The sequence below is a fragment of the Prionailurus bengalensis genome, chromosome C1, assembly GCF_016509475.1.
Source record: "Prionailurus bengalensis isolate Pbe53 chromosome C1, Fcat_Pben_1.1_paternal_pri, whole genome shotgun sequence".
Taxonomy (NCBI): domain Eukaryota; kingdom Metazoa; phylum Chordata; class Mammalia; order Carnivora; family Felidae; genus Prionailurus; species Prionailurus bengalensis.
Window position 1 is genome coordinate 117,333,339 of NC_057345.1, and position 20,057 is coordinate 117,353,395.

A 20,057-nucleotide genomic window follows, 5' to 3' on the forward strand; every position below is an offset into this window, starting at 1 on the left:
AAAAGGGGGGCAGCCTCGGTGGATTAGTCGGTAAAGCATCCGTCTCTTGATTTTAGCTCAGGTCATATCTCAGGGTTTGTGAGATGGGGCCCTGCATTGGGTTCTGTGCTCACAGCATGGAGTCTACTTGAAGTTCTCTCTTCCTCTTTCTCTGCCCCTCCCCTGCGCTCCTGCACTCTCTCTCTCAAAATAAATAAGTGAACATTAATTTAAAAAAAGATGGGCATATGAGCAGCATAAGACCTTGCCAGGTGAGGAAACCCATGAGAGGGAAGTCAGACACCTGTATTGCCTCCTTTAGGTGGGTGGTACTTACCAGGTAAGTCAAATACTGAGACAGGGAGTGGTTATGAACAGTTTAGCAAACTAGTTTCTGATCTCCTGTTTTCATCACATACAAAAGACACACCCTGCCTTTGCCCAAATGTTTCTGTAACACTCGCTACTTCTCTAGCCAAGAGACTGTCTGTTTCCCAAGTGCAAATTCAGATTCCATATGGGTGATGGCAGATGATAACAATATGCATTGTTGCTATTCTTGACTTTTAATTTCTGTCGGCATAAAAACCTTTTTTTTCCACTGAGATTATCAAAGAAGATTAAGTAAAGTCATCCAATTAAATGTAAGTACCTATTACTAAAGTATTTAGGCTAACCTACAATGGAAGGTACTGCCTAATGGAATCATAGGAAGAGAAAGAAATCTTCTTACCCAGGGTCTGGTGATTTGTTCATTAGGGCATGCTATCAAATCTTTTAAGAATGACTTGGGGCGCCTGGGTGGCTCAGTCGGTTAAGCGGCCGACTTCAGCTCAGGTCATGATCTCGCGGTCCATGAGTTTGAGCCCCGTGTCGGGCTCTGTGCTGACAGCTCAGAGCCTGGAGCCTATTTCAGATTCTGTGTCTCCCTCTCTCCGACCCTCCCCCGTTCATGCTCTGTCTCTCTCTGTCTCAAAAATAAATAAACGTTAAAAAAAAAATTAAAAAAAAAAAAGACTTTCGAAAAATTGCAAAAATGTATGCTGATAAAACAAAATGAAGAATACAGACATAAATTTTAAAAATGACCAACAATTTTACCACCCACAGACAACCACTTGCTAATAATATTTGAATGTATTCACTTCCAAAAAGTTTTCTATGTCAAAGATGCACTTCACACACAAATTGATACCTAGGGCAGGCACCTGTCAATCAGCTGCTCAGTGGAATATAAAACAGATAAAAACAGGGAGGGCCTGGGGTGCCTGGGTGGCTCAGTCGGTTAAGCGCCTGACTCTTGATTTTGGCTCAGGTCATGATCTCTTGGTTTGTGAGACGGAGTCCTACGTTGGGCTCTGTGCTGACAGCATGGAGCCTGCTTGGGATTCTCTCTCCCTCTCTCTCTGCCCCTCCCCTATTCATGCATACATGTTCTCTCTCTCAAAATAAGTAAATAAACATTAAAAAAAAAAAAGGGTAGAGCTGAAGATATTAATAAAAATATCATCCTCAAAAACTGTGGGGAAAAATTTTAAAAAGGACATAACACCATAAAGCTTGTACACCTTTAGAGAACACTGGCATAATCTTTTATTTTGTAGATAGGACACTGAGGGAGAATGTGACCCGCTGAGAGCAGGCACAGCCCGACCTAGAATCCAGGAACCAAGGCTTCTGACAGTCTCCCTACTCTCACAATGATTTTACCTGACTTTGTTATATAGATGATTGGATTTAATGATTGATAAACTTAGGCTTTGATGGGAAGTGGTTTGATGGGAAGAATAATACAATGTTAGCAGATCCTTTTTAACCCACCAAAATTGTATTTGCTAGGGATTAAGTTCACTACTTAAGCGTTTAGTCAGAGTGTATTAGAATAGCAAGAAACCTTAGAGGTCCCTTATAGTTTATATCCCCATTGTCTCTCTTAAAAAACATTTTTTTTTGAAAAGTTTTTAGAAAGAGCAAGCGGGGAGAGGGGCAGAGGGAGAGAGGGAGAAAGAATCTTAAGCAGGCTCCACGCTCAGCACAGAGCTTGACACAGGGCTTGATCCCACACACCTGGGATCATGATCTGAGCTGAAATCAAGAATCAGTTTTGGTTTGACTGACTGAGCCACCCAGGCGCTCCCCCATTCTATAGATAAAACAGTGAGGCCAAAGGGGAAACATAATTTACTAAAGATGTTTACCTAGGATCCCATATACTCTGGATTGATGGGTATCCACTTACTCTGACTTCAGTTGAACTATTCAATTGTAACAAGGAACTTAGGCAACGGTCATTAGTTACTGCTAACTTCACAAAGAGAGACAAAGAGAAATTAGGTGCCTTCTGATGGATGCATGAGGGAGTTGTGCCAAAAAACTCAAACTTGAATCAGAATAAGGCATACAGCACTATCAAGCATCTAGGGGGTAGAAGAGCATGTTAGAGACTCCCAGGAGCACAATCAGGAAAATCTAGAATGTGGGAAATACGTAAATAATTAGGTTTCTGCAATTAATAAGTATCAAGGAAAAATGAGATGGGGTGGGGTGGGGGGATCTAAAGAGACCTAAGAGAAAAATAACTTAAATGACATGTATTGGTATTTGGATCCTGATATGCACAAACTGTAATAAAATAATTATAAGACAGGTACATTAATACCAAACTTACAGACATAAAAAAAGATAGTAACAGTCTGAACAATTGAATGCCAACAAATTAGACAACTTAAATGAAGTGGATTCATTCATAGAAAGACATAAAGTACTGAAACTGACTCAAGAAGAAACAGGAAGGAACTCTCTTGCCCTGTTGGTGGGAATGCAAACTGGTGCAGCTGCTATGGAAAATAGTGCGGAGGTTCCCCAAGATATTAAAAACAGAACTACCCTACGACCCGGCAATAGCACTGCTAGGAATTTATTCAAGGGATAGAGGAGTGCTGATGCATAGGGGCACGTGTACCCCAATGTTTAGAGCAGTGCTTTCAACAATAGCCACAATATGCAAAGAGCCTAAATGTCCACCAACTGACAAATGGATAAAGATGTGGTTTATATATACAATGGAATACTACTTGGCAATAAGGAAGAATGAAATCTGGCCAATTGCAGCAACGTGGATGGAATTGGAGGGTATTATACTAAGTGAAATAAGTCAGAGAAGGCCAGATACCATATGTTTTCACTCATATGTGGATCTTGAGAAACTTAACAGACCATGGGGGAGGGGAAGGGAAAAAAAAGTTACAGAGAGGGAGGGAGGCAAACCATAAAACACTCTTGGATACTGAGAACAAACAGAGTGCTCACTTTGGCAGCACATATACTGAGAACAAACTGAGGGTGGATGGGGGGTGGGGGAGAGGGGAAAGTGGGTGATGGGCATTGAGGAGGGCACTTGTTGGGATGAGCACTGGGTGTTGTATGGAACCCAATTTGACAATAAATTATCTTACAAAAAAGAAACAGAAAACCTGAACAGATCTATAACAAGAGATTAGTAATAAAAGAACAAAGCAAAATAAAACAAAACTACCCACAAAGAAAATCCAAGGCCCGGATGGCTTCACTGGTGAATTCTACAAGACGTTTAAGAAAGAATGGATGTTGGGGTGCCTCTGTGGCTCAGTCGGTTAAGCATCTGACTTTGGCTCAGGTCATGATCTTGTGGTTCATGAGTTCAAGCCCCGCATCAGGCTCTTTGCTGACAGCATAGCAAAGATTTATCTCCCTCTCTCTGCCCCTCCTCTGCCTCGCACATGCTCTCTCTCTCTCAAAAACAAATACACTTTAAAAAGAAAGAAAGAAAGAAAGAAAGAAAGAAAGAAAGAAAGAAAGAAAGAAAGAAAAGGACCATATGTGAAAAACGCACAGCTAACATCATATTTAATGGTAAAAAACCGAATGCTTTCCCCCTAAGATCAGGGACAAGGATGTCCACTCTCACCACTTCTTTTCAACATTGTATTAGAGGTTCTAGCTGGAAAAAAATCAGTCAAGAAAATGAAATAAAAGGGATGCATACTGGAAAGGAAGAAGGAAAAACAATCTCTATTTGCAGATGACATGATTTTGTAAACAGAAAATGCTCAGGAATTCACTAATAATCAATGAGTTTGGCAAGGTTGCAAGATACAAGATCAATATACAAAAATTAATTGTATATCTATACACTTGCAATGAATAATCTGAAAATGAAATGAATAATTCCATTTATAATTACATCAAAAAGAAAATATATAGGAATAGATTTAATAAACGAAATATAAAACTTATACTAGGAAAATTACAAAACATTGTTGAAAACAATTAAAGATGATCTAAATGAATGGAAAGGCATTCTATGGTCTTGAACCAAAAGACTTCATATTAAGATGGCAACAATCTTCAAATTGATTGTTGTTACAGATTCAGTAAATTCCTACCAAAATCACAACCGAATTTTTTTTTTTTTGCAGAAATGGACAAACTGATTGGAAAATTCATATGGAATTTCAAAGAGTTCTAAATAGCCAAAACAACTGGAAAAGAAAAACAAAGTTGGAGGACTCACATTGCCCAATTTCATAAACTACAACGCTATAGTAATTGAAACAGTGTGTACTGGCATAAAAATAGACGTATACATTGATGGAAAATAGATTTAGAATCCAAAAATAAACCCATATATTTATAGTCCATTGGTTTTGGACAAGGGTGCCCAGGCAGAGCAATGGAGAAAGAATAGGTTTTTCAACAAATGATGGCGGGACAACTGGAAAGCTACATGTAAAAAATTTTTTAGTTTATTTTTGAGACAGAATGCAAGTGAGGGAGGGGCAGAGAGAGAAGGAGACACAGAAACTGAAGCAGACTCCAGGCTCTGAGCTGTCAGCTCAGAGTCCGATGTGGGACTGGAACTCATGAACTGTGAGATCACGACCTGAGCTGAAGTTGGATGCTTAACCAACTGAGCCACCCAGGGTGCCCTAGAATTATATACTTTAAGTGGATGAATTATATAGTATATGAATTATATCTCAATAAACCTTATAGCAAAAAAAATTATGAGGCAATTCAGGAAGTCTGAAGATTGACCAGGTAGATCATGAGACTAGGTATTATTAAATTTTTAGGTGTGATGGTGGTATTGAGGTTATATTTAAAAAAAATCTAATGTTTATTTATTTTTGAGAGAGAGAGAGAGCACAAGCCGGCGAGGGGCAGAGAGAGAGGGGGTGAACAGAGAATCTGAAGCAGGCTCTGTCCTAACAACGGAGAGGTTATATTTAAAAGAATCCTGGGGCACCTGGGTGGCTCAGTCGGTTGTGTCCAACTCTTTTTATTTTTTTTAATGCTTATTTATTTTTGACAGAGAGAGAGAGAGAGAGAGAGAGAGAGAGAGAGAGAGAGAGAGACAACGAGTGGGGGAAGGGCAGAGAGGGAGACAGAATCCAAAGCCGATTCCAGGCTCTGAACTGTCAGCACAGAACCCGACATGGGGATTGAACCTACCAGCTGCAAGATCACAATCTGAGCAGAAGTTCACTGCTTAACCAACTGAGGCACCCAGGCGTCCCTGGAGTGTCCCAACTCTTGATTTCCCCTCAGGTCATGCTCTCAAGGTTGGTGAGTTCAGGCCCCACATTTGGCTGTGCACGGAGTGCAAAGTCTGCTTGGGAATCTCTCCTCTCTGTCCCTCTCCTGCTCATGTGCTCTCTTGAAATAAACATTTAAAAAAAATTAAAAAGAATCTTGTCTTTTAGGAATACTAAAATATTTTGGATGAAATAAGTTCTTTTGGCCCACCTGTCCCTTAAAAGTATCACTCCCCTTTTCTGCTTCTCTACCCTTACAATCAAACTCCTCCTCCAAATGATCTCTCCCCCTTCTTTCCAGTTCTGTTCCCACCATTCTTTTTTGAACCCGTTCCAATCAGGCTTCCATCCTCACCACTCCAATATTGTAGCCAACAGTCAATTCTAGCCCATTAGCAATTGACTTGGTTGCTCTTCCCAGTTTACTTTCTTGGTTTCCCCTTATTTCAGTGGCTGCCCTTTCTGTCTCCTTTGCTAGTTTCATTACTGTCTCAATCCCTAAATGCTAGAATGGAATGCTTCGGAGCTCAGTCTGTAGCTAACTCTTACAAATTTTTGTCTACACTTTTTGTCTAGATGATCTCATGGCTTTTAAAACTCTCTACATGCTAGTGTCTCCCAAATCCAGCCTAGACTTTTCTTCTCAACTCCAGACCCAAATATCTGCCTTGATATTTTCATATGGTAATAAGCATTTCAAACGTAACGTCTCCCATCCTGAATTTCGTAGCGCTTTCAATTCCCAACCTGCCCGTCCCAGGCTTTGCCATTTCAGTAAATGACAACTCTATTCTTTAAATTGCACAGTCCAAAAATCTTGGAGTCCCCTAATCCCTTTTGCTTATACCCTGTATCAATCAACTCAAATCCTGGGTGCTATCCTGTCTGATCACATCCAGACACCTCATCAATCTACTGCTTGCACTTTTCCCAAGCCACCATCGTCTCTCATTTGCAGAATTGCAATGGCCTTCTAAATTGTCCCTCTTGCTTCCCTATAATCTATTCTCAAAACTCCCTTACTCCCCAACAGAATATTCTCAAAATTGAAGCTAAAGTGATGCTTTAAAAATATTAGTCACTTTACTTCTCAAAATCTTTCAATGGTTTTCCCTCTCAGTAAAAGCCCAAATTCTTACAATACCCTGTAAATCCCTACGCAATTTGGCATCCTGTCACCTTTGACCTCATTTCCTACTTTTCCCCTCCCACACTCTGCTTCTTTCGCTCTGACCTCCTTTCTGCTCTTAGAATGTAGTAGACATCTTTCTGGAGGCTCAGAATTTCTGCACTTGCCGTTCTCACTACCTGGAATGTTCTCCCAGATAAAGGACATTTCTTGCTCCCTTCCTCCTTCAGATCAGTGCTTAGAGTTGGTTTCTTAGTGCCTCTCCGCCCCCCCTCCCCCCCGCCTATTTAAAAAGAAATCTCTTTCCCTTTCTTAGCACTCATTATTTCTCCTTTACTGCTTCATTTTTTTCCCCCATAATACTTACCGTACCTGACAGTTTATATTTTACTTACTTTATTTTCTATCTAAGTACAGGGATTCTTTCCCCCTGCTTTGCTAAGTGTTTGGCACATAGTTGGTACCCAGTATTTTTGAGTGTATGAATGCTACTTAAAATGCACTTATATTCTCTGCTTCACTGTTTAACTGGCACTAGCTTCTTAAGTTTACGTATGTATCTCTGAGGAAGATGAGACTGATTGAATAGAAACACTATCCACTCACTCAAGACTATGCTATCTATCTCTGCAAGGGTGATCAAAGCAGAAACGTTCACATTTTAGTTGCAGCCTTGGTACTAAGCAGCCAGGTGGCATAGGGCAAATCATTTTTCCTTTCTGGCCATTAATTTCCTCAGCTGCCAAATAGATCATTGCTTTGAATGATCCATAGGATTTTTGAGAATGTAAAATGAAAGATGAAATGTTGAGTAGGACATGATAGGTCTTATTAATTTCTCCAGCACATGCAAAGATATACTTACCTGGGATTTTTTTTTTTTTTTTTTTTTTTTAAAGGCCACGAACATACCTGGAATCAAACCTCTGAGTTCTTTTAGGGACCTTGGATGATGCAGTTTTGCTGTGTTAAGCCCTTACACATACCAGTAATTTGAGTGATAGTTCTTGATGTCACCCTATTCTTTCTTCTTAACAACTGAATTGTTTTCTTTCATTCCCATGTCCAAATCAGTGAGTAGTCAGTGCCCAAGGGTGCCCAGCTCCCATGGGAATTTTGTTTCCTAATCATTTGTGTGTATGTGTGGTTGGTGAGTCTCTCCACAGCCCATTTGTAACCCAGAGCCTTGATTTTCTCACTGGCAAATGTGGTGAATAACAATCAGGTCATGTTTATTTTGATGGATTCAATGGCATACCAATACTTTACATAAAGTAGGACAATGCCTGGGAGATCTCCGTAAATGCTCTGCATAAATAGGGTATGTATTGAGCTTCTACCGCCAGGGTCACTTTCTAAAACAGTTCTTTTTGATGGCTTTCTCTACTTAGTTTGTAAGTCTTCCCCATCTTACTGAAAGCAGGGTCTCAGAGATATTTGCACACCCACGTTCACAGCAGCATTCTTCGCCATAATCAAAAGATGTTGGTAACCCAAGTATCCATCCTGGTATATACACACAATGGAACAGAATTCAGCCTTAAAAAGGAAGGAAATTCTGACACATGCTACAACATGGAAGCGCCTTGACATTTATGCTGAGTGAAATAAGCCAGTCACAAAGAGACAAATACTGTATGATTCCACTTATATGAGGTATTTGAGGGGTGAAGTTCAGAGACATATGGTAGACTGGTGGTTGCCAGGACTTGGGGGAGTGGGGATTGAGGAGCTGTTTAAAAGGTACAGAATTCCAGTTTTACAAGATGAAAGGAGTTCTGGAGATGGTTGCACAGCAATGCAATGGTACGTCACTGATCTGCACAGTTTAAGAGTGGTTAAAACGGTAAATTTTGGGGGCGCCTGGGTGGCGCAGTCGGTTAAGCGTCCGACTTCAGCCAGGTCACGATCTCGCGGTCCGTGAGTTCGAGCCCCGCGTCAGGCTCTGGGCTGATGGCTCAGAGCCTGGAGCCTGTTTCCGATTCTGTGTCTCCCTCTCTCTCTGCCCCTCCCCCGTTCATGCTCTGTCTCTCTCTGTCCCCAAAATAAATAAACGTTGAAAAAAAGAAAATTAAAAAAAAAAAACGGTAAATTTTGTTATGTGTACCTTCCCATAATTAAAAATTAAAAAAAATTCCCCATCCTATTTTTCTTTTTTTAAAAAAAATTTATTTTAACGTTTATTTATTTTTGAGACAGAGAGAGACAGAGCATGAACGGGGGAGGCGCAGAGAGAGAGGGAGACACAGAATCGGAAGCAGGCTCCAGGCTCTGAGCTATCAGCCCAGAGCCCGACGCGGGGCTCGAACTCACCGACCGCGACCTGAGCCGAAGTCGGACGCTTAACCGACTGAGCCACCCAGGCGCCCCCCCATCCTATTTTTCAAACCTTACTTTCCACTCTTCCCCTGTATCCCCCACTACCGCCTTTCAGTTAGACTGCTGCCTTCATTGTACTCCCAGTAAAACACTCCCTTTTCAGCCTTCGCTCCAAGGAGTTTCCTCTCCGGAATGCTTTCATCAACACCCATCCATTTGGGTGGTGCTTTCGCCCCCAAAGATGCTAGTTCTTCTAGATGCAACCAGGAGTCACATCCTCCAGGTATCCTTACTTACACCTTCAGACCACGGTCCTTCTTCTTTCCTGCACTGCACACAGGAGCGAACACGTGCCTTTGTTTCCGCTTTGTCTCGCCGACCCTTAACATTTAAGCCCTGAGCATCAGGGGCGTTACCTCACCGTTCTCCCGCACCCGTCTTCTAACACAGAACACTCCACCACCGCGGAGCTCGGCATTCAAGAGCTCCCGGTGAAAACTCAACGCACTGGACATCGAGAGGGGAGGGAAGTCAACTCCCACTCCCACGGGGTGATCTCGTTGAGGCAGTGTGTTAATTTCACACACAAGCTCTCAGTGTCAAATTACCTGCGAACATAGGGGTTCGACGCCGCAAAACTGGGTCCTGCAGGATCCTTAATGGCAGCCCTATCATTTGCACAGCTTTGTACCCTCCGAAACACTTTCTCACGTGTCAGCCGAAAGTCACGCGAGAGGGAGGTCAGAGACAGCGTTATTTGTTCAGGCGCTCACGTAAAAAAGGGGTTGTGGCTGGCCGTCTCGAGTCTCCGAGGCCTCAACCGGGCCGATTTCGCTTCAAGAACGCCAGAGAACCGTTAAAAAGTTGTGCTTCCGGCTCAAGTGTCCGCGCCCTGTCGAAAAGGGAAGGGGGAACCAACGCAAGCCCGGGTACGGAAAGTCACAGGGCACAATTTCCTTCATCTGAGTCGCCCGACGGTCGGGCGGGACGCGCGTAACCCAGAAGTGAAAGCTCGTTTCCTTCAGGTATTAGACCCCGGCCGCAGGAAGTCCCGGCCAGATGACTTTTATCCAGGCTTTCGCGACTCCCCCCTCAGCTCTATTCACTACACTCCCTGCTTTGTGGTGCCTTGTCGCCGTGGCCACTGCATCCGACCCTCCTGGCCTAGCCTGAGTTTCGCCGCAATTTCGCAGCACCTTCGCCGTCCTTCCCTTAAAGAACCTTTATTCTACGGGTCCCTATCGGGGTCAACTGACGTTCTCGGAGGAGGCGAAAGCTCCTGGGACTTGCAGCTCCAGAAGCCCAGTACAGGCCGGCTGGCGCCTGCGCGGGGCGTTACCATAGAGAGCAGCCGCCTCTCTGGTCTCGGTTTACATTCTCTATGGTCCAGCCGGGTCGGTGGCGGTAAAAGGGAGACTGCACTGCGCAGGCGCTCTCGGCTTCTATTTTTTTTTTTTTTTTTTTTTTAATCCCCGCACCAAGCGCTTAACCTCATTGGGGTGGAGGAGAAGGCGGCGGCTGTCTGGTCCGCAGCGGCAACAGTAGCGAATAATACGGCTGTAAGTACCCGGTTGGGGAGAGGAGATTTAGATCCAGCCCTCCGAGGCCCTTGCCCCTTCGCCTTGCGGTAGCAGACGCCGGGTCTGGGTGAGGGCGATGTCCAGCGCTGTCATCGGCTCTTGGGTGCACTTTGGGGGGAGGGGGCGGCCCTTAGGTGGGAGCCGGGCGGGGAGCGGGATGGGAGGGTGGGTTGTTTATCCCACCGGTAGGTCGCTGATCCCAGACTGCTTTGCAGAGGGAGGAGGGGGCGACCGTGGGGTCAGCCCGGCTTTGTGTGCCCCTCTCTCTTTTCCTCTCCCAGACCCCACCCCGGGCCCCCTTCCTGACCCGAGTCTTACCGGCCCGGTGGGAGAAGCCAGCGAACAGCCAGTCGCGTTTGAAAAGAGCCCGGGATTGCGAGGGGAGGGGGCGAGGGAGAGAAACCCATAACAACTAGTCATCGGCGAGTGATGGGTGTGGAGAAAGATCCAGAGGGAAGGGGTGCCGGGGAGGCGGGCGGCCGGGGCTCCCAGCCGGGCTAGACAAAAGCTGAGCGAGCGGCGCCGAGCCGAGCCGGGGACCGGGCGGGATGCAGAGGGTCCCTTGGTCCCTGAGGCCCGCAGAGAGCTTCTTTCCGAAGCTGGGAAAGCGGACAAGTGCTGAGTTAAGCCTTGTGCAGCCTCCTCAACTTGCCTTTGTTGTTCTTTGGTATTGGCAGAGCCGCTCTGACGAAGAGGAGTGCACGTTAGCCTGGTTGGGTACAATGGAGCTAATCGAATTTTGCTTTCCATTTTTCGAGCCGCTCAGATGAATATGGGGTTTTCCAGGGTCTAACTTATTACATAATGTTATTAAAATAGTTGTGTTTATTTCTAAGATTAAAAAAAAAACTAGGTAGATCCTTGAAGCATGTTTTGTTGCATCTGGATGAATTTCTCTGTTGCGGGGTTCGATGATTAAATAGTGACCGTTCGTAGAACCTGCGAGCTCTTTAATCGTGATACTTTAATTTGTAGATGTGGCAGTGAGAGATTCGGATTCTCTATTCCTTTGGGAGGCGGTGATGCAGAAGAGTCAGAAGGGAGAAATAGTTGCAGGCTGCCATGTGCCTTGTCCCCTATTCTGGTGCCACAGTCCGGTATAAATTCTAGCTTTAGAGATTGTTGCTTTTATTTCTATTATTATTTGTGACGTTTGCTGAACTCTTGGTAAGAGGGATCCTGGACAGTGGGCTCCTTTTACTCAAAGGGAGTTGGGAGAATAGTAACATTGATGCAGAGACCTTATAGATAAAAACAAAACCACAATGTCCCAGAGTTACTGAATATTGTGTATCTTCTCCATTTGCTAAGAAAGATTTAAATTTTTGTGAGCCGCTGACTTACTCATTTTTGTAAAATCGTGCAATTGCACCTTTTTTTTTTTAAAATCTGTTTCTGTAATTTATAGTTTATCAGCTAACTTGCAGCACTATTTTTTAATTTTAAGTTTTAATTTTTACCGAAGAGCTTTCAACCCTAGCTTTATATCTTCTGGACTAAAGTAACCAAAGTCAGAAATCCTTTGAAGTGGCAGTTGGTGGTGGAGGTGTCAAATATTGTATCTCCATGTTACAATCTAAGTGGTAAATAGAGAAAAGGCCTTTGCTAACCTTACACCTTAAATTAGTGTTGGAACTGAAAACCTGGATCTCCCTGTAAGTCAGGATTTTGGCCACAGACTCAACCTTATGTAAAAGAGGCAAGCATTTTTTGTGCTAATGGGAAGCAAAAATCTGAAGCTTGGTGTTTATGCTTCAGTAACCACTGTGATAGAATCTCTTAAGTGTAGTTCGGATGATGGGAACTTACTTTTTATAGAGCAAGATTTCAGATCCTTAAAATAGTTTGACAGGGATGTTGAGAAATGATTGGCCAGAAGAACGTTAGGTTTATTGTTCATATGTGTTAGGTTTCGTTCATTGGTTTGGATTTAGATTTTTTTGCTTCAGTAGTCTGTTAACTCTATTTTCTTGAGTGGCTCAGTCTCACAATTTATAAGTTGAGTGAGAGATAGTTTCTTGGATCTGAGACTTAAATTTATCTTTGAGACTCCGTTTCTTCTTAACAATCCTCTATTTATAAAATCATAGTTCTTGGGGCGCCTGGGTGGCGCAGTCGGTTGAGCGTCCGACTTCAGCCAGGTCACGATCTTGCGGTCTGTGAGTTCGAGCCCCGCGTCGGGCTCTGGGCTGATGGCTCAGAGCCTGGAGCCTGTTTCCAATTCTGTGTCTCCCTCTGTCTCTGCCCCTCGCCCGTTCATGCTCTGTCTCTCTCTCTGTCCCCAAAATAAATAAATGTTGAAAAAAATTTAAAAAAAAATCATAGTTCTTAGAGTATACTTTTAATTTAGTACTATTAGCAAATATTATGACCATTTAAGGGATTGTAAATATTAGAGCTGAGTTATTAAAACTGGCAGTTTTAACAACTGCAAGAAAAACAGAATCATCTAAAAGATTTCCTAAAAAATAAGAGAAGGATCTGTTAGTCTTAAAAAAAAAAAACCAAAAAACCCAACACAAAACTAAGCAAAGAACAAGTCATTGATGATAGAGTTTTTGGTTTGTAAAATGTAATAGAAGAAAGTAAATGAACCTTTTTTTTTTTTAATGTTTATTTATTACTTTTGAGAGGGAAAGTGAGACAGAGCATGAGCAGGGAAGGGGCAAGAGAGAGAGAGAGAGACAAAGAAACCAAAGCAGGCTTCAGGCTGTGGGCTGTCAGCACAGAGCCCGATGTGGGGCTGGATCCCACAAGCTGTGAGATCATGACCTGAGTAGAAGTCGGATGCTCAACCAACTGAGCCACCCAGGCACCCTGTAAATGAATTTTTCTTAACCCAGTGCGATCAGGGCAACATCCATAAAATGTGTGTGTGTTTGACTAAATGACCTCTAAAGGCCTTTTCTTTTTAAGCTCCGGAGTTTACTATTTCTGGTAGGTCTTCATTGCCCCAGGGCTTTCCTGCCTACTCTGTGCTCAGACCATTACTGCCATACTGAATGCTTTTCTTCCCCAGATTGTTGTGGCAGCCCCAATCCACCTCCCCCCATGGGTCCCTAAAGTTGTGGCTCAGATGAGGCCTTTCTTTCATAATGCCTGTGTTGACTTCCCTCTTGTTTCCTGCCTGGAAATCTCCTCACTCCTTGCTGATTCCTGTTTTATCCACTACCTTCCTCTTTGGAAGATTCACGCCTCTGCTTTTAGTCTCCTCTAGATCCTTGAGGGCCCTGGGAGTTTGTAGAACACTGTGGTATCTTCTGTACTTAACTACCAGGACTTGTGTAACTAGGGACTTGTGTAGCTAGTCATGGTTAATGTATGAAATATGAAAGATAACTTAGAATAGTAGAATTTGAGTTTGGGCAGAGTTCTTAGAGGCTCCATTGACCATTCTCCTACCTTTTGTCTACTGTATTCTGGTCCTCAGTCTTACACTGCAAATCTGCTTTTCTGTTCCTGGACAGGTCTTGGTTGCTAGAAAGCTAGTTGAGACCGCTCCAGAATCTGCCCCTTCCCTGTTGCCTGTTTTTCTTGGGCATAACCCTGAAGCAACATGTATTAAGTCTGTTTCTTCTCCATGTAATACACGTAATAGCTTTTCATTTCCTAGGACAGTCATCAAGCCTTCTCTAGATTTATTGATGAATTAATTTATTAAACCCTTTCTTTAGCTCGGTACCACGGGGTACAGTTGAAAAGACTGCGTGGTCCCCACATTTCAAACGCTCACAGTCTAATAAGGGAGACAGACAAAATGTTACACGTTGATGCCGCTTAGGCTGTAAGTAAGTAAATAAATAACCCTGCCCTAGATCCTTTGTCCCCTCCTGTGTTGTTTTTATTTTTTTTTTCTTTCAAGGTTTTATTTTTATAAAGTATCTCTACACCCAGTATGGGTCTGGAACTCACAACCCGTAGATCAAGAGTCTCATGCTCTACAGACTGAGCCAGCCAGGTGCCCCGTCCCTTCATGGTTTAATCAGATTTCCCCATCTTTCTTTAGGCAATTCTGTTTTGTTAGTGTTCTTTCTTTCTTTCTTTCTTTCTTTTTAAAGTTTATTTATTTATTTTGAGAGAGAGTGTGAGTGTGAGAAGTGAGCGGGGAGGGACAAGACAGAGAAGGAGAGAGAAAGAGAGAGAATCCCAAGCATTTCTGCCCTGTCAGCGCAGAGCCCAAGGCGGGGTTCCATCTCACAAACCTCCAGATCATGACCTGAGCTGAAATCAAGAGTCCATCGGCTAACCGACTGAGCCACCCGGGCACCCCCATTAGTGTCCTTTAAATGCAGTGTCTGAAATGAAACAACTTGCTGTGACCTGACCAGAGCATACAGCTGTTGTCTTAGGTTAGGAACTGTATCAAGGATTCAGACTTTGTTGTACATTCTGACTATGCCACTTGCTAGCCCTATGACTTTGGGCCGTGGGCCCGTTAAGTCATCTCTTCATGTTTTAATGAATTCATCTATAAAACAAATGTGAGGGGAAGGGAAGGCAGTGTTAAAAGTAATATCTACTTACAGGGTTGTAAGGATTAAATGAGATATGTCAAGTGCTGAGAATAGTGATTGGCATATAGTAAGTGGCTATATACATGATATTCCCACTATGTATTTGTGGTAGGAGTTGATAATATTAATGACAAGGTAGCATACATAGCAATAATCAAGTCACCAGAGTCATTTGAGGAGCTTGTTAAAATACAAATGGGTCTGACCTTATTTATTCCCCATCTACCCAGAGATTTTTGGTCAGTTAAGCCTACGAGGCCTGGGTAGACACAGTTCTAACAGTCCCCTGGTGAGTCTTTAAAACAAAACCCTAATGAAAACCTTGCGCTTTATGTTAATTTTGTCAGTGATTGCGTTCGCTCTTACAAATTAAAAAAATCCCCCAAGTAATAGATGAGTAGATGCTCCTGACAGATACAAACAATGCAGATAAGGGAAAGGCTTGGCCCCAGACCTCAGGCCCCCTAGGAGGCGTACCCACTTATCAGTGTGAAATGTATCCTTCTAAACAGTGTTGCCCGTTTTGGTAGCTACGTGTATGTGAGTGTCTTCATAATAATAAATAATAGCCAGATTTAAGGGAAAAACCCCTCGATTTTTAAATCACTTTTGCATTCATAATCTTCTTTGCTCCCTTCAGAATCCTGTTAGGTAGACGGGGAAGATAATGTTGCTGTCCTCTCAATTTACAGATGAGAAACTAAGACCTGCAGGTTAAATCCCAGTCCGAGATAGAGCTGGGATGAGAGCAGGACCTTCTGTTTCCAAACTTAAGTGTTCTTTTCTTGTCAGCTGCCTCTTAGCTACATAATTTTGTTGACTTACTGAAGTTATGGTTCATGAAATCCTCTGATCTCTTTGCCATGTCAATAAGCTGCCAAACCAGGTTTCCTCCTGTGTTTTAGTGTGTTTATACTTGCTTTTTTTCTTCTTTTTTTTTTTTTTTTCAACGTTTATTTATTTTTGGGACAGAGAGAGACAGAGCATGAACGGGGGAGGGGCAGAGAGAGAGGGAGACACAGAATCGGAAACAGGCTCCAGGCTCCGAGCCATCAGCCCAGAGCCCGATGCGGGGCTCAAACCCACGGACCGCGAGATCGTGACCTGGCTGAAGTCGGACGCTTAACCGACTGCGCCACCCAGGCGCCCCTATACTTGCTTTTAAAAAAATGTAAATTCAAGGTTTAATAGTTAACATGTATCTGGGAAGATTGTTTTGTGAAAAACATCCAGAACTGGCCTTGTAGCTGTCTTTTACTCTGGCACATTTGGGTGAGTTTATGTTTCTTCAGGATAGCCGAATCCACTTTGCACCTGTCTCTGTAAGTGTTACCCTATTAACTTTCCAAGCGGAATCAGTTAAATTTATTTATAGTCTTATTATAATAATATAGCGATAGCACAGAAACTTGAGGGACCAGAGGGGAAAAGCCACATCAAACCATCCTAACACAAGGTATCATTTCTTAATGTATCACCCTGTCTGTATGTTTGTACTTTTCAGTAAGTAATGTTAGGTTTTGCATGTTTTGTGAATACTTTCTGTGTAATGACATATTATGCATCATTAAAATTTTTTTTTTTAATTAATTTATTTTTTTTCAACATGTATTTATTTTTGGGACAGAGAGAGACAGAGCATGAACGGGGGAGGGGCAGAGAGAGAGGGAGACACAGAATCGGAAACAGGCTCCAGGCTCTGAGCCATCAGCCCAGAGCCTGACGCGGGGCTCGAACTCACGGGCCGCGAGATCGTGACCTGGCTGAAGTCGGACGCTTAACCGACTGCGCCACCCAGGCGCCCCTACATCATTTAAATTTTTAATAGCTTTGTCATATTTGAGTTGACATGGCAAATTTTGGTAAATTGGGATCCTTGACAAGTAGGTGTATGTGTGTATATATATACATATATATAAATATGTATACGTATATACATATATATATTTTAAAGTTTATTAATTTATTTGAGTAATCTCTACACCCAGCTTGGGGCTTGAACTCATGGCCCTGAGATCAAGAGTTGCGTGTTCTTCTAACTGAGCCAGCCAGGCTCACCCCCTTTCTTTAAATTACATATACTGTAATAGTGACTGTCTTTTTGCACATAGTTTGCTTCTTTGGTGTTGTTTCCTTAGGATAAATTCAAAGAAGTGAGATTATTGGGTGACTTTTGATACATACTGCCTGATTGCTGACCACAAAGTTGTACCAGTTAATAATTTTCCCAGCACCCTAAGAATGTATCACTTTCACAGAAATTTTACCAACTTCTGGCAATATATTTTAAATGTTCTTTTTTGTTGTTATTACAGTGAGAGACGTGGAATCATACATTATTTTTCATTTATTTTAAAAAAGAGCAAGGAATAATGATGGGCTTTTATATGAACCAACTGTATGCAATTTGTATTGGACATTACGTGCAGGTGCTCTGTCTTACTTGCTTGGTTTTCACTCCTGTCCTGTGTGGCTACAGCTATTGCATTTCCAGATCGATGTGGAGGAAAATGCAGCCTTTGCTTTGTGGGACAGAATAGTCTATTTGTCGACATCACAATGTAATCTTATTACATTTTTGTGGCCTACCTTTAAGCATTGTGTGTGTGTGTGTGTGTGTGTGCGTGCGCATGCACGCGTGTGCGCGCACGTGCTCAAGGGCCCTGCCTGAAATATTTAGTAGTCAGAATGTCTGGTGGTGGGGGCGAGTTAGCTGCTTTTTAAACAGATTTCCCAAGTGATTCTGAAGCCACCAGAGTTTGAGAGCTGCCTCGGGACTACCTTCCAGCTAATTTTTTGCTCGGTTTCTCCGCAGTGTGTCTTTCCTGTGGGTAGAGGCAGACTATGTTATGAAGGGTTGCTCAGACATGTTAACAGAGGCCTGCTGTATAGAGAGAATGAATTGTGTAGCAGTGTCCTTCCTAACGTAGAGTAGCTGGGTTCATTCTAGGAACAATAAGCCAGTCTTTCTAAGAGCAGTTGAACTGCATAAAAACAGCTCCTTCTCTGAAGCCTCCTTGTGGTGCTGGTGGCTGTGTTTTGTTTCAGTTCTGGTAAGTCCTAGAGCTTTCCGGACCCAAGCCATGAGGACATGGCTTTGGTTGGCCCGAGGATGGTAGGTAGACCTAGCATCCCAATGGCAGTGGCCACCATGGGTTGAACACCCAACTTCTTGTAGGTATGCTTTGGCCATTTTTTAAAGCAGCATTTATTAAAAAAAATATTTTTTATGTTTATTTATTTGTTTTGAGAGAAAGAACAGGTGGGGGGTGGGGTGGACAGAGGATCTGAAGCAGGCTCTGCACTGACAGTGGAGAGCCTGATGAGGTGCTCAGACTCACAAACCGTGAGATTCCGACCTAAGCTGGAGTCAGATACTTAACCAACTGAGCCGCCCAGGCACCCTTTCTTACAGCAGTATTTAAAGACAGATGCTGTCTTCATTTTATAATGAGAGGAAGCTGGGGAACTTACTCGAAAAGTTGAATAATTTGTCCACAGTCATGCAGCTGGAAAGTGGTAGAGTCGGTTCTCGGATTCTTCAGCTTCCTTTCCATTTATTTCTGTTTTTTGCACACAGGCTATTCCTCATTCATGAAAGGTCAGTGGGGATGTCTTGGGAGAAAGTCTGCTCCCAGCGTCTGGTGGCATCTGGAGTTGCCTCCTCACTGGTCAGGAAGGACATAGAGATGCAGGTTGGCACTGGCATTTCCATGAGGGTTAGATCAGGTGATATACAGTCTCTTTTAGATTTGATTCCCCGATTTGAAATCTACCCTTGGACAATCCAGGTCACTAAAGACATGATATAAACCTTTTTAATTTATTTTTTATTGTGGTTAAAATATATATAGCATAAAATATGCCATTTTAACCATTTTTAAGATTATAATTCAGTGGCATTAGTTACATTCACACTATTGTACAACCATCATCAGAGTCAGCTTCCAAATCTTTTCCATCACCCCAAACAGAAACCCTATAACCATTGAGCCATAAATCCCTGTTCCTCCCTCTTCCTCAGTCTCTGATAATTTAGAATCTCCTTTCAGTCTAAGTAGACTAGGCAAGTCTAGATAATTCTAGATAACTCTAGGCATGCCTAGTCTAGATAATTCATGTAAGTGGAATCATAATATCTGTCCTATGACTTATTCACTTAGCATAATGTTTCCAAGGTTCCTTCATGTTATTCCTTTCTAATTGGTGAATAATATTCCATTGTATGTATATAGTAACATTTGTTTATCCACTCGTCTGTTGATAGAACTTGAGTTGTTTCTACTTTTTGACTGTTGTCAATAATGCTGCAGTGTCTTACAAATTTGTTTGAGTTTCTGTTCTCAGTTCTTTTGGGGATATACCTAGGTCTAGAATACTAGGTTGTGTGGCAATTCTACGTTTAGCTTTTTGAGGAATTGTTAAACTCTCCCACAGTGGCTGTATATTTATACCCCTAATGGCAATGTACAAGGATTCCAGTTTCTCCATTTTTTTTTTTTTTTTTTTTTTTTACGTTTATTGATTTGAGAGCGTGGAAGAGAGAGAATCCCAAGCAGGCTCCACATTGTCAGCACAGAGCCCGATGCGGGGCTCAAAACCATGAACCATGAAGTCATGACCTGAGCTGAAGTTGGATGCTTAACTGAATGAGCCACCCAGGTGCCCCTACGTTTCTTGATAATGTTCTTTGATGCACAAAAGTTTTAAATTTTGATGGAACCCAACTAATCTGTTTCTTTTGCTGCTTATGCTTTTGGTGTTATAGCTAAGAATCCATTATCATCTGAGGTCGTGAAGATTTACTCCTATGTTTTTACAATTTTATAGTTTTAGCTCTTACATTCAGGCTGTTAATACATTTAAAGTTATTATTATTTTTTTTATATGGTGTGAGGTAGGGATCCAACTTCATTGTTTTGCATGTGGATATCCAGTTGTCCGAGTAACATTTGTTGAA

At 42.6% G+C, this 20,057-nt stretch overlaps 1 protein-coding gene across 29 annotated transcripts in view; it reads left to right on the plus strand.

The window, feature by feature from the left end:
• The first annotated feature begins 9,830 nt into the window (after positions 1-9,830).
• Positions 9,831-20,057, plus strand: part of CLASP1 (cytoplasmic linker associated protein 1) — a 276,145-nt gene continuing 265,918 nt past the window's right edge. For 7 of the 29 annotated variants that reach the window (XM_043576524.1, XM_043576531.1, XM_043576535.1 and 4 more), the window contains exon 1: positions 9,832-10,562. The gene's annotated coding sequence lies outside the window, so the exon portion shown is untranslated. Of the gene's footprint in view, positions 10,563-20,057 lie in introns of all 29 variants that reach the window. The other 22 variants (XM_043576530.1, XM_043576539.1, XM_043576534.1 and 19 more) reach the window with 5 other exon arrangements.